This window comes from Gymnoscopelus microlampas (genome assembly GCF_963454915.1).
Source record: "Gymnoscopelus microlampas genome assembly, chromosome: 15".
NCBI classification, from domain to species: domain Eukaryota; kingdom Metazoa; phylum Chordata; class Actinopteri; order Myctophiformes; family Myctophidae; genus Gymnoscopelus; species Gymnoscopelus microlampas.
In genome coordinates this window covers 11,566,560-11,582,648 of record NC_139952.1, presented here as the reverse complement: position 1 = coordinate 11,582,648, position 16,089 = coordinate 11,566,560, and positions in this window count along the sequence as shown.

The window sequence follows — 16,089 nt, the reverse complement described above, 5'->3', positions numbered from 1 at the left end:
TTCCCCCGTAAATTAATGCCTATAGCTACTTGATCATACTAGAGCGTCACACAAAAGCATCAAAGGTAGCAGATCTGCTTGTAGATCTGATACTTTTGATACTTTTGAATTTGAATCCTGAAAAGTAACGGACACGTTTTGGACATATGAGGCTTCCACCCAATACAGAGACAATATCGTTGCTGACCTCTAGATTTAAACTTTTAAAAATGTTCTGTAAAATAATGCCCTACGTCGACATACTACATGTCACATAGCAAAAATAGCCAATCTACAAGCTCACAAGCTGTCGCATCGCAATGCATTGTGAGCTTGTAGATCGGCTAGTTTAGCTATTTTTCCTTTATTTTTGTGAAAGTGTGTCTGTGGCTTTTATGAATATTCAACCAGTGTAATTTAATGTAATGTAAATGAACCAAAGTATCAACAAGAGTCTTGTGTCTAAATAATACAGATCTATTGGAATACAGGTTTTCTTTTTTGCCAGACCCAAGGGGTTGGGCTTACATGAGGCTTTGTATCTGTTTTCTCCATACATGGTATGTCACTTTGTCCCCCGGCCCCAGCCAAAAAAGTCTGTCCCCCTTTCGTCATAGAAGGGACATACTGTAGAAGGGACACACGTCATGCGAAGCCCGGCCATTCAGATTTCAACCACTAGGGGTCTGGCAGTACCAGGTCTCCTGGTTCTAGTTCTTATAGTAACGGTGTTGGACATGCAAGGTTTCTACCTGACAGTGATGATAGAGATGTTGTTTTATCACAATGACAATATAATATAATATTAAAGGAGGAGTTCACCCAAAAAATGACTTATTTTCTACCAATTACACACCCCATGAAGCCTTGATTTCATGGATTTATTTTTGTTTTTGTGGCATTCCTAAGACAATAATTTGATGACCGTGTGTATTTCCGGTAGGAGACACAAATAATCTACTTTGTGTCTCCTACCGGATACATTAGCCGGTAGGAGACGGGAATACAATTATTGGCTTAGGAATGCGACAAAAACTAAAAAGAATCCATGGATTCAAGGCTTCATAGGGTGTGCAATTGATAGAAAATAAGTCATTTTTTGGGTGAACTCCTCCTTTAATATAAATAATCAGTAGGACTAGGGCTAGGCTATTGTGGGACATGCATTTAATATTTTCCTCTGCACTATAAGGTTACATTTGTAGACAGTGTGCTATGTTACATATGTAAGTAAGCCTTGCCGAGCCCTGAGGCCCATAGGGCAGGAGCCTATCTCCTGTTTCCTTAGCGTGAGGCAGCTTGAAGTACACCCTCTGGACATGACTCTAGTATGTTGCAGGGACTTACAGTGTTGCCAGATTCTGTGAGAGAAACAAGCAACCAGGTCTAGGAAAACCAGCACAAAATAAGCGACTGGGCCACATGCGCACTATACATCAGCTATGTGAAAATAGCCGATCTACAGGCTCACAACGCGTCGCGATGCGACGCGTTGTGAGCTTGTAGATCGTCTATTTTCAAATAAAACCTTGCGGGGCAATTGTAATAAACAGATCTGGCAACCCTGGGGACTTACCCCAATCCAACCCTTGATGCTGAGTGCCAAGCAGGGAGGCATTGGGTCCCATTTTTGAGGGGCGGACATTCTAACCACAAGGCCACTGAGCTGGTTACACATGTGTAGGGCTGTTATTTCACAAAATTCCACAGAATTTTACATGTCATATATAATTTGTTTTACAGTATATGCTTAATTTATGCTTAGCCTAGTTGCACGCCGGTGTTGTGCAGCGAAATGAGCTGATCTACACGCTCACAATGCATCGCGCTGCATCACGTTGTGAGCAACTGTGCGCACCTAGTAGAACGGTATAACGGCTAGGGACCAATCACTGTCGCACAGTCTGGCACCAACATTCATACTCACTTTGGGCAAAACCGAGAAAATGCTAAATGGTGGAAACATATATAATTCTATTGTATGACCTACGGTTCCAGAGTTATAGGCCAAAAGGTGAACTGGGCTGCTAGAGAGCCGCTATGAGGCCGATTAGGAACAATGTGTGTGTGAGTGTTTTCCTTGGCCTTCTGGCAGCGTGCAAGAACGGTTTGATGCTGATCGGTGAAGTGGTTCACAAGTTTAGCCTCAGACAGACAGACAGACAGACAGACAGACAGACAGACAGACAGACAGACAGACAGACCTTCTTGATAACTCCTAGGAGCCAAACCATAATAATATATTATTACATGTTGTTTCACGCCATGGCTCTGTAGAACTCTAGCCTGCGCTTCAAACTTGCTAGCTTGCTTTATGCCGGGAGGAGAAACGTATATAGCTCTTTGACTGTCTACCATAACTTCAGTGGCAGCACAGTCATTTGCCAAGACCTGCATCTTTCTTCTGCAAGCCTCTTTCAGAGCCAAGAGTCTGCGTGCATTGTCTTTAAGCCTCATTCTGAGCCAAGCCGCCTGTAAGAGCGTCATGTGTGTGTGTCCAAATCAAGTCATCTAATAAACAGTCCACACTGATGTAACATGAAGGTTTCATTAAGATTTTTGTTTTTGTTTCTTAGGAAGGATTTTACACAATTTAACATTAGATTACCACCAACTGGCACTACCAAGCTGCCTGTTCTGAAATCAATCAGCTCACAATAAGATAAAGTTAGTCGTCGTCACTCGTCACACCATTGGCCCATTGCTCTAGTCGGGGCCGTGCAGACATTTTGGGGAGCAGGGATTCAAGCAAAAATAACTCACACCACCAACACGCATTATGCCCACCCTGATGTTTCAACACACCACCACCATAATTACACATTATGTTCATAACATGAGACCTGTTTATACTGAAACACATTTTTCCACGATGAAACCACAGGTTTGACATGTTTTCATCAAAGTAATGCAATCTGTCAATGTTCAGTTGTTTGGACCAATTGAGTCATCAGTGGTTTCCTTGGGAAAGAAAATTAGGAAAAATTAGGAACCCAATGCATAGTGCATGCCATACAAATTTGATCACCCTGTCTACAGCAGCAATTCACAAACATCACTTAGACTTTAGTCTGCATAGTTCTTCCTAAACTGATAAGGTATTTCTTCCATCTTTATATTTGATAAAATATAGTATTTTAAATTTGTTTTTGAAGGGCACTTTTTGAATATGACGGAACAAGGGCAGGGGACCGTGGGTCCTGTCTGTGCACGTGCTTGGTTCTAAATTAGTTGTGCAGAGTTGGACCTCAACAACCTTTTATTTTATTTTATTTTTAGCGGTGCCAACCGCTCTATATCTGACTTTGTCTGTGTGTCTGTGTGTCCGGGTGTCCGTGTGTCTGTCCGGGTGTGTGTCTGTCCAATAAACAAATATTGATGACAACATCAATACGGGGCTCATCAAAGGCACCGCTTCCTTCACACAGGGTGTGATTCTTTATTGCAGATTGGATTTAGGAAATATTTATCCCCAGGGGCCTCACCATGCTTCAGACCGACTCTGAGTGTGATTCGGTTTCATCGCGGTTTCACATTTTTGCTCCAGACTGGAGAAAAATGTACTCAAGTATTGTATTTTTGTATACTTTCACTCTACATTTCAAAGGCATTGTACTTTTGACTCCACTTAATATTTGCCTTTTTGTACAATATTTTTAGTAGTCTGTACTTTACTTTAGTAACAGTACTCAAGTAAATGTACTTAGTTAAGGTTCCATGTTGGATCCCATGTTGGATCTCATGTCCCATGATCCCATCCATCCATGTTTCCATGTGTCATCTTACGCGGGCGGTGGGTGACCGATTGCGCCGGTGGTGTGCGGCTTTGGTTGGCGGTCGGCCACTGGTCGCGCGCGGTGGTCGGCGGTCGGTCTGCGTAGAGGGTTGTTTTAGGAGAGTCTCTCGTAAAACATCCACTCTGTTCACTAGCTCCGAGACATTAGCCCGTTCTTCTCCCGTCTTCTTCATGCTCTCCACCAGGCTCTCCACCAGCTCAGCTAACATGTAGTTCTTCATCAGAACAGGCCTTGGAGTGAACGTCTGCCTGCACTGTGGACAGCTGAATCTCTCCCTTTCATTCCTCTCCTGGTTCCAGAACCAGGAACCAGGAGAACCAGCGGCATTCTTCTGATTCTCCTGGTTCCAGAATCCCTCGATACACATACTGCAGTAGCTGTGCCCACATGGAACCGTCACTGGCTTGTTCGGAAGATCCAGACAGATAGAACAGCAGAACCGTTCATGGTCTAGTTGAACTAACCGCTTTGCCATTGTGCAATCTTTAGCTTCACAAACAGTGTTCCAAACTGAGAATGACAATCCACTTTAAAGGTCAATTATATGTTTGTGATGATGACGTTGTGTTGTCGTTATATAATGACATCATTAAGGCTATCTAAAGTTCAAGTTGTGACGGGCAGTGTCTGTGGCGTATACATGTATGCAGATATGCCCATATATGGATAGGTCATGCCCGGCATCATCGCCATTGTTAGGCAATAGTTTTGCGATATCAGAGAGCAGCGTGGAGAGAGAGATAGAATGTGCTAACTTTGGCAATGTGGAGGTGGCATCAACGATCATAATATAATATATACCATTTCCTGAAACCACAAACTCCCAAACACAGTGGCACCGTCACTCCTCCTGTCCCAACTGTCGTCCCACAGTCTGGGATTTCCACCGACACGCACACCACACAGTAAGAGGTTGAGGACATTGTCTGGATGAAGCCTTCTACCTGTGCCCTGGACCCCTTTCCCACCGCCCTTGTCAAATCCACAAAAATCATCAACCTCTCCCTCCAGGCTGGCCATGTTCCATCCGTTCTAAAAAACATTCTCACACCCTTTCTAAAAAAAACACCCTAGACGAAGGGGAGGCATGCGTTAATCCGACAGACCTTTTCTCCGACTATGTGGAATCCGCGTGCGGTTAGGGTTAGGGTGCGGGTTTGCCCAGACGAAGACACTCTTGCCAACTACAGGTCCATCTCAAGCCTCCCATTCCTCTTAAAGATACTGGAGAAAGTAGTGGCTGCACAGCTTCAAAACCATCTCAATCTCAACAACCTCTGTGAAAAATGTCAATCTGGCTTCCGTTCCGCCCACAGCACAGAAACCGGCCCGGTTAGGCTCACAGACGACCTCCTGATGGCAGCTGATGTTAGCTTCCCCTCTCTGCACATCCTCCTGGACCTTTCTGCTGTGTTCGAAAACTGTTGACCATGACATTCTACTCAACCACTTATACTCCAATACCGGAATCAGTAATGCTGCACTTGACTGGTTCAAATCCTACCTTTCCGGAAGGACAGAGTACATCTCCCTGGGAGGTTCTAAACCGCATAGCGTACCCAGCCTGTCACCTGTTGTGTTCCCCAAGGATCTGTCCTCGGTCCCACTTTGTTCACCCTGTACATGCTACCTCTTGGCCGTGTCATCAGCAGGCATGGAATATCTTTCCATTGCTCTGATGATGACACACAACTGTACTTAAAGACTGACCCACTCCATCATCACCCTCATCCACTCTCACCTCCTGCCTGGAGGAGATAAAGGCGTGGATGAAAAACAACTTTTCCAAAACTGAAGTGATTCTAGTATGCACCCCACACCAGATTCAATCATCCCCCACAACCAGCATGACCTTCTCCGGACAGGATGGACCCTCACCTGAACTTTAAGGCCCACATCAAACATGTGTGCAAAACCCTCCTTCTTCCACCTCAGAATTCATTCACTCACTCTGGCAAATTCCGAAACACTTGTCCATGCCTTGGTCTCCTCCAGGTTGAACTACTGCAACGCACTTCTCAACGGGACCCGTAGCAAGAGCCTTCAAAAGCTCCAATTTATCCAGAACAGCGCCGCTAGGATCCTGATGAGACTGCGTAAACACGAAAACATCACACCCATCCTCTGCTCACTCCACTGGCTTCCCGTCTCTCCTCGAAGATATCTCTGTTAACTCATCAGTGCATCCACGCAACGCTCCTTCCTACCTAATTAGTCTCCCCACGAACCTCAGCTCACAACCTCCGCTCTACAAACACTAACCTCATACACACATACTGTAGGACACTATCTGACATGCTTACTGTGCATTTTCTTGTATTTCCTTTGTCCTTCACTATAAAAGCACTGTTGAGGGTGTATAGGGTTGTATTATACTTTGCCAATTATTTGACAGTGTAGCGTTTAATGTGTCTTTTTACCCTGCTGTATCTACAGTAATTGTTCTTGCCCTGTGATCTGTATCTTAACTGCTTTGCTTCCTTTGGCGACTTCATTTCCCTCGCGGGATCAAGGCGTAATAGTCATTAAATGCTGTAAAATATGGAGGGTTAATTTGCCAGTACCATACATGTCCATTTGTACTGTCTCACAGTTAAGTGAACATCGACAGACAGAGAGGAGTCTCCTTTGAATGAGTGGAAACACTTTAAAGATGTTTTCATCTTGTTGTTGTCAGGCCTGTCAGCACAAAGGCTACAACTCACACACACGCAGGCACACACACACACACACACACACACACACGCACGCACGTGCGCACACGAGCGAGCACATGCATGCATGCACGCAAACAGTTGCCAGGTGGTGGTGGGATTAGGGTGTGTGTATGTACAGATTGTGTGTGTGTGTGTGTGTGTGTGTGTGTGTGTGTGTGTGTGTGTGTGTGTGTGTGTGTGCGTGCGTGCGTGCACGTTAACGGTCAAACGTGCAAACACAGGTGTGATTCAAATTACATGACATGATTAATGAAATATATTTATGCATATCCACACAAGGCATGGCTGAAAGCATGTCAAAGTATCAACTATTTGGGGGATATCCCCATATATTGTCTGTAACAAAAGTCAATTTTATCTGTATTGTATATCATTGCGGAACATAATTCCTTTCAGTCTGGGTTTGTTGGTACGCGACTGACTGTGTGTGTGTGTGTGTGTGTGTGTGTGTGTGTGTGTGTGTGTGTGTGTGTGAAAAGAGAGAGAGAGACAGCCAGGAGAGTGTGCATAGTACAATATGCGTCCTTGTGGGCGTGTGCGGCATTCAGTTTATGTGGCCTGCGTTCTGTGTGTGTGTGTGTGTGTGCGCGTGCATGTCACAGCCAGGGGGAGTTGTGGGAGTGGGTGGGTGTGTGTGTGTGTGTGTGTGTGTGTGTGAGTGTGTGTGTGTGTGTGTGTGTGTGTGGGGGGGGGTCCCTTGTTGTATTTCAAGTTCACGTACAGTTCCCACGCTGTTATTTTCTGCCCCGGCAGCCTTTGTTCCCTCTCAGCCGTTCTGGTCTCATCACATGTTGTGATTAGTGGGACGGCCTTTTCGCTCGGGGTGGGGGAGTGTGTGTGTATGTGTGTGTGTGTGTGTGTGTGTGTGTGTGTGTGGGGGGGGGGGGGGGGGGGGGTTGGCGGTTGGGTTGGGTGAGCGCCCTTTGAAGGTGAGGTCCCGCGACACGACTTCATCGGAAAAAAAAGAACTCCCGCAAAACACCACTAGGCCTATTCCATGCTGGGAATGCTCTCTCTCTCTCTCTCTCTCTCTCTCTCTCTCACACTCACACTCACACACACACACACACACACACACACACACACACACACACACACACACACACACACACACACACACATTCCCTCAACATCTCTCACTTTCTCCGTACCTTCTCGCTCTAATCCGTTTCTCCTCCCCTGTTCTGTCACTTTCCGTGAGATCAAACCATAACGTGTTAACCTTGTTACTTCCAGGACACACACACACACACACACACACACACACACACACACACACACACACACACACACACACACACACACACACACACACACACACACACACACACACACACACACACACACACACACACACACACACACTCTCTCTCTCAGATTCAGAACACTGGGGAGATTGATCCGCAGAGTTCAGCGTTAGTTCAAAAGGTAGACATGTAAGGGCAGCTTATTTAGCAAAACCCTCGGCCACCCTGTTCCCCCGACTGTGGTGACAGTGCTGGATTCTGTCGAGGGTCCCATCAGAGAACCCCCCCCCCCCTCCCGCCGGCACCCCTGACGTTTCCCACTGGCTGCCTGTGCCGTGTGACACAGCCGAAAAGGGATCCTTCTTTATTATGAAGCCACAAGGGAATTCTTTGCGATGAGAGAGAGAGAGAGAAAGAGAGAGCATCAGTTTAGGCATAACTCCAGTCTAGACTGCCTTTGAACCACAAATTAGTGGTTGGGGTTTTTTGGAGCACGCATTCATGCCTTTTAAGTCTCCTCTTGAACGGGACGTTTCACAGACAGGTCACCTGAGGACTAAGATGTCGTCCTTGCCCACAGGCTCCAGTCATGTCTTCTCATAAAGACGTTTGCTGTGGTCTTGTCGCTTGATTCGATTTGCCGCGCGACTCCGTGTTCATCTCCTGGAAGAACGTTGTCGTCTGGAAACCTTCAAATCACATCATGTCTATTTTTCAACATCACAAGTCTGTGGCTTATAAGACCAAGGGTTCCCAAACCGTTCAGGCCGCGACCCCCCAAAATAATCGTATTTGAACTGGGACCCCCCACCCTGACAAGCACTTGGAATTGTACGAGTTAAGGCATTACATCAGCTATTTTCACTATTTTTGAAAGAATTAATTAATTCTAGGGATGCACCGATATATCGGCCACATATCGGTATGGGCCGATATTTGCCATTATCGGACAACATCGGTATCGGCAAAAAAACTTTTTTTACTCTATGGTCATATTCAAGGGCTTTTTTAACTAACTCCAGCACTGCTAAATTTCAACAGATCATTGTCACCAAATGTGTACAGCTCTCCATTGTAGGCAAAGGCTGAATGACAATCGCATTGTTCTGGATGCTGTGCAGAAGGCGTGCTCAGCCAACAGTTGGCCTGTGTCAAACACTCTGATATTGTTGTAGTGGACCCCCAGCCCCGAAATATGAACCTCTTTGTCCCGATAGTGGTAGTAAAGTAGAGTGATCTGATGAAGCAGGTGTTGGAATTCCTCTGGTGTTAATTAATTCATTATTGTGTCGCCCAGTCACAGTGCAACCTCCATTGATAAATGGCCAATGCATGTAGCCGATTGGGTTGGGTTGGCCAATCAAGGAACGGGCGTGCATCGGGCATGGACATGCTGCAGGTGGGCGATCGTGCGCGCAAATCGGCTTCGTTAGCAAACAGTTTCTGTTGTGTGTGACGTTTTGATATGAGCTTGTAGATCTGCAATTTTTTGGAAAGTATCTAGCGTTCGGGCCACTACATGGCCCTCACGCCTATATATGCACATATATGGAGATCCCTGATTTCATCAGTATGAAAGACCCTCAATAGTAGCCATAACGGCCGGAGTTCCAAGTTTATATGGATCCTTACATGATTTGCTTGAGTCTGATGTCATGCTGTTACAGCATGACACACGCCATAATTGTGTGTAGCTGCAGTGGGAACTGGTTATGCCTGAGTCGTTTATCCTGTGAGTTATCTCTCTTAAATTGGATACAATTTTATTTAAGTTTACTTTATTTGCGACATACAGTGACGATTAAAAACAACCGCAAGTTTTTCCTCACTTTTCTACAGCAAACCCCTCTCAGATGTACGAGATGCTGTCAGGCAGCCAGACAGCCTGCGGAGGGCGTGACACAGCGCTGACTCACCCTGGACGGTGAGAAGCTCCAGATCAGCGGCGGTTTGTAACCACACGGTGACAGATGTTCAACCTCTGGAAACAATGAGCGTCGGTATACGAGGTTGAGGAACAGTACTAATATAGACACACGCACACACATGCACGTGTGCACACGCACACACACACACACACGAACAAACGCAGGCATGTGTTTGTATCACTATACTTGTGAGAACGTCAACATTTAAGGACGACAACTTTATGAATGCCATTTTTACCTTTTTAGATTTTTTTTTATCCTAACTCTAAATGTTATAGGCCTATACTTGTACACCGGTGGCGTGCACCGAAAATGCGGTTTTCATTTGTATTCATCGCACTCCCCGTGTGTAACTCCAACCTGTAAGCCTAACTCACTGAAGCAACCCTTTCTCTTGTGAGGAAGAGGAAAAATGTCCTCACAATGTCTATTTCTCACATTCTACAATACTTGTGGGGTCATGTGGCCCTCACAAGTATAGTAAAACAAGTGTAAATACACTTATGTGTACACTCACACAAGAGGGGGCGGGACTGGGTGTTGTTATTGTTTATAAATAGAGCGGAGGAAACGCAGCCTTTGTCTTCCCCCCCGACTGGGACAGGAAGTGCCTGCTAATTCTGACTGAGATGTGTGTGACACCACACAGTATTGTGTCTGTGTGGGAGAGAGAGAGACAGACAGACAGACAGACAGAAAGAGAGACAGACAGACAAAAAGACAGAGAGAGAGAGAGAGAGAGAGAGAGAGAGGGGGGGGACATATTGGTTCGTGCGTGTGCATGCGTGCATGTGCTGCCCTAGCCTTGTCATTGTCCGGTGGGACTGTGGGAAGGGTGAGGGCGACGTTATTGTTCGCCCTCCTTGTCGGCTAATACTGTCACTTCCCCCGGGGGGACCACGGCCTCTGTCCTGAGATTCTCCTCTCCTTCACCCCTGTTGACATGCATTCTTCACAGTGTGTGTGTGTGTGTGTGTGTGTGTGTGTGTGTGTGTGTGTGTGTGTGTGTGTGTGTGTGTGTGTCCAGCGGAAGTGAAGGATGTGTCCAAGTTGACCCAATGACACTTGTCCGGGTGCCGTCTTGTCTTTATTCCCATGGGAATAAAGAGTCTCTCTCTCTCTCTCTCTCTCTCTCTCTCTCTCTCTCTCTCTCTCTCTCTCTCTCTCTCTCTCTCTCTCTCTCTCTCTCTCTCTCTCTCTCTCTCTCTCTCTCTCTCTCTCTCTCTCTCTCTCTCCATCATTCTGTCAGAGGTGGAGAGAAAGTTTCTGTCCAGGCAAAATGTTTATTCAGTCAACACTTGTGGGTTTTCTTTGTGTGTTTAAAAAAGAAAAAAACATCTTTAAAGAGACACAAAGGGCTTTTGTTTCCTCTCACGTCAGCCTACTGAAAAGGAGGTTTCTACGTCCACCGGTCGCCGATACTGCGTCGAACGACGAGAGGTGCAAGTCTTAGAGTGTGAATTACAATTGACCAATTTACAATTTAAGCATTAAGCAGACGCTCTTAACCAGAGCGACTTACAATAAGCAAGGTAAACACATCACATCAAATGCATGAGAGACAGTCTAGTGCCTCAGTAAACTAGGATCACAGGTAAACCAAGAACCTAGCATCAGTCTCTAAACAATATTCTATCAAAGTAATAATCTGTACATTGAAACTGGATACCAGGTAAACAATGAAACTAGCATCTGTCTAGATAACATACTATCTCAATTATATTATCGTTTTCAAGAAAGAAAATAGAGATTAGTCTTAGATTATAGCAACAAGGCTGTGGTTTAGAAAAAAAAACTCTTAGTAGTTCTGAAATCACTGTAAACAACAGCCTTGCATGGATTATTATTTTTTATAAAATGGTTACTAAATGGTTACCACAATTTCATGAACATCAGAGACATACTGTGTCCCAATTAAAAGTGTATTAACCACTTAAACCCTATGTCTAAGCCAACTCTCTTTGCCAAAAATGGCAGATCTACAAGCTCACAATGGGTCATGTTGCGACACATTGTGAGGTTGTAGATCTGCTGTATTTTCGCAGAATGTTCGCCTCAGCGTAGGTGCTAGGGTTCATGTGGTAAAAATAGTTTTAAGCTTTAATAGGTTGACATGGAGAACACTTATCGGAGAATATGGTGCCTCCGGTGGTGGATAGTTTCGGTCCTCCATTATGATTCGTTGATCGAGAAATGGGTCATGCAGCTCACATGTGCAACTTTTAGTTTAAAGGTTTGTTTACACTTTTTTCCATCATCCAGTCATAGGGGAGTCTGGCTGAATGTAAACGTTGCATTGCAACCAAATTGTTTGTGCAGGCAGTCAGGGTTAGTCAGGGATTGTTTTGTTGTAGAAATGATTCTGAAAAATATTCATTAAAATGTGATCAGAAACTGTTTTTGTAAAATCAAAATAAGACAAAGTAAGACGTTTTGAAAGAGTTTGTTTGATGTCTTCTGATGTCATGTGGTCACAAGTGAGTGTTTATAGCATTATACAATGGCTTTGAACGTGGCTCAGCCAATCATTGCCAAGGACGGCAACTATCCGATTTAATAATTAGAGTTTGTTAGAGTGCATAATCAACACCAACGGAGGCACCTATCAACAAACAAGTGTCCTGCCAAACCAAGGAAACATCATCAAGGACATTCATCAGTCCAGACACAATCTGCTCTCAGCCAGGCAAGCGACAACGGTGCAGCCGAAGCCATTCCACCAGACTTGCAAACGGTTTTCACCTGGCAACCATCTGAACTCGTGCTGAGCCCTGTTACCATGTTGTATTGACACATAATGAACATGAAACTCCAGCTCGGTGGCCTTGTGGTTAGAGTGTGCGCCCTGAGACTGCAATACCTGTCAGAGTCATACCAAAGACTATACAAATGTACCGAATGCCTCCCTGCTTGGCACTCAGCATTGAGGGTTGGATTGGGGGTAAATTCCTGCAACATACTAGCGTAATTTCCCGTTGGTGTATTACTTGAACATCAAGCTGCTTCACGTTATGGTACCTATGGCCCATCGGTCTCCTATCCATGCCACATTATCCATGCACATGAAATTGTGATTTTATATGCCATCCTGCTATTTTTATGCTGGGTATGTTTTCCTCCTGCCTCAGTAGGGCCATCTAGCCATTATATTTGTGTTTATATGTTTGATTTGATTCTGCTTTCCTGTTATTTGACCGGGTGCATTTCGCCTTTCCGACATGTCGCCTTTCCGACGTTAACGAACCCTATACCTAACCCTAACCCTAACCGCACGCGGAAGCCACTAGTCGGAGTGGCGAGATGTCGGAATGGAAGGAGCACACCTATTTGATCGGTTAGGAGTTCCTTTCTTCTCTTTTTTTCCCCTGTAACCTGCAATATTGTGGATTTTTTTTCACTGATTCTGATCACATCACAGTCAGACAAGTGTCAAAGCAACCATGCATGAATGATTCACTGGACAAAATTGATTAATAAAGTCAAAACTAAATATAAATCTAAACTGGTGTAAAATCCTAAACATGTCACAGGGCGTGTCAGGTGAGGACCCAGAAGCAGAACAATGCAGACAGGCAGGTCAAATGCAAAGTTATTAACACCTAATAGGTTTACAGCAGACACAGGCAGAAACAAACTGAAACAATGATTAAAATCTGACAAGTGAACACTGAACACAGGGAGGTTTAAATAGACACAGACTAACAGGACACACGTGAAACATAATTACAATCAACACATGATTGGCTGAGACTGAACAGGACACAGGTGAACAACAATTGCAATTACAGACTGGTGAGACAAGACAGATAGCAACAACTAGGGCAGACAGGAAACATTAGGAACAACACTACATAATAAAGGTACCCAACAGACAGTTCATGACACATAAACTAAGTTATGATTTTATTCATTCATTCGATCAGTGCAGTAAATTTACCTAGAGGCAAAGTTTACACAAAAAAATTATATCTTAACCACTTTAAACCTGATCTATCATTTATAAAGGCTAATTGTGAGCTTGTACTGTAGCTATCTTAGCCGTGGGACACCGGCATACGACGAAGTACAAAATAGGGCTTAAGTGGGGATTTCACACATATTTCTTGTGTGTGTTCTTTGCAGTCAGAGTGAGAGGAATGGAGAGACCGCTGGGTATGAGGGACGAGGTGAGGACAGACCCCCGCCTGTCCCAGTCCCGGGGGTGGGAGTGGGGGGTGGGGGGGACAGGACAGGACAGGAGGAGGGAAGCAGAATGCGTGGGTTTCGGGGGCGTGACCCATGTCTGGTGTCAGTGAAACTCCTGATGGGTGATCAGCAGTGTGGCCATGCATGTCTGTATTTTTTTGTTTTTTAGTTGGGCTTGTTTCCAAAGTGTAGATGCTTATTTGGGCTTCCTTCCTAAATGTTGTTTAAACCAGTGGTTCTCATTTACATAATAAGGACCTCCAAATTCATATGTATTTGTCTGTGGACCCCCATCTGAAAATAGTTTGTGCCAGCAGGGTCAATACAAGATTTGTGTTGTTAAATGTTTAAAAAAGATTCTGCATTTTTCACTTTTTTCCCCAAGATTTGTTTTGAAAATAGCAGATCTACAAGCTCACAACGCGTCGCGTCGGCTTAATCGCTTCTTTTTGTCTTGTTTTCGTGGACCTAGTTGCTTGTTTCTTTTGCAAAATCTGGCAACGCTGGTGACCAGGGAAAAAGACAGGGAGAGAGTGACAGTAGAGAGAGAGAGAGAGAGAGAGAGAGAGAGAGAGAGAGAGAGAGAGAGAGAGAGAGAGAGAGAGAGAGAGAGAGAGAGAGAGAGAGAGAGAGAGAGAGAGGGAGAGAGAGAGGGAGGGAGGACAGAGAGACAGACAGTGATAATGATGGTGTTGCGTCGATGGAACCAACTGTTAAAACAGGACACTGGCGGTCTCCTTGAAGAGTCCCATGACATCCTGGGCTGAACGGTGACACCATGCAAGCCACACATCACATCCTGTGGCTGTCATAGCTGCTCTGTATGTGATGACATGTCACACTGTATGGAATGGACAGCTGGGATACACGACTGTGTAGCTTTATCCACTTGAACCCAATATATCGTTGTTGTCGGGCAGAATCCTCTTATCTCCATATTCTAATGTTTTGCATTCTTTTTTTTAGGTAACAGCGTCATACAAAATCGTCAAAAGCGGCAGATCCACAAGCTAGAAACCAGCATAACAGGAAAACTGTGATGCTGTAGGAAACACCTACAGGCTCAAATATGGTACGACTACCATACCCTGCTAAGAAACACGAAGCACTCTTATCATTGCTACCGTATAGGAAAAACTATACAGGCTCCTCTGTGGGAATCACCCGACAGGCCCTCAATGCTGCTGTAGGAACTCTACAGGCTCAAATATGGTACGACCTATGCTACCATACCCTGAGCAGTCTTATACTGACTGGTATAGACAACACACTGACACTGCCACCACTTATGATTGACACTATAAGAAATAGGAATTTGAACAAGATGAACAAGATGACACCAGGCAGTATCACACAATAAGTTCTAAAGTTTAATACACACATAGAGAATATGTATACAGTATTGGAAAGTGGACACATGACGTGACCAGAAGTTATGAGACAAGTGTAGCAGAGTGGCTCACAACCTCAGCCTGATGGCGTGAAAGTCTAATATATCTCCTAAGCTATAGGGAATTCCCTTTGGCTTAGTGGTTAAGATGTTGGCTTTCCACGCGGGAGGCTCGGGTTCGAATTCCGGGCATTACGCAAGGACAAGAACAGAATGGATGGGATAAAGACATGCATCTTGTATCATTGTGCACGGACGTCAGTCTCTGATAAAGTAGTTGATGGTCATCGTATCACGGGGATCAATTATGCTTACGTAGATGAGTGATTCACCACATGTGTATACTGGGTCAAGCAGATAAAGGTCATAAATCATGACACACCGGACAGAGACGATATACTTCACTGACCAGGGTCCCCCAGGGCTATATACTTGGTCTCCTCCTTTTTTGAGCAAAGTGGCTGGAAAGTGGTGAAGGCGCCTGAACATCTAGTTTTCAAGAAAACATATACATTTTAATATCTTGAATATTTTTTGAAACATTTAAACAACACAAATCTCAGATGGGGGTCTGCAGATAAAACATTAATTTGAGGGTCCTTGACAAAAGGACAAACAAAAATGTTCCATATTTTAACCCGTTGTGTTTTTTTCCTAAATGAATGCCCCACTTCATCATACTACAGCATCACACTAAAGCATTCAAAATAGCAGATAAACAAGCTTTAAGCGTGGCGCAAAGCAACACATTTTGAGCTTGTCGATCTGCTATTTTTGCGAATTTGAACCCTGAAAAGTACTGTAACAGTTCACAGGTTAATTTCCTCCCGACAGAGACAATATACT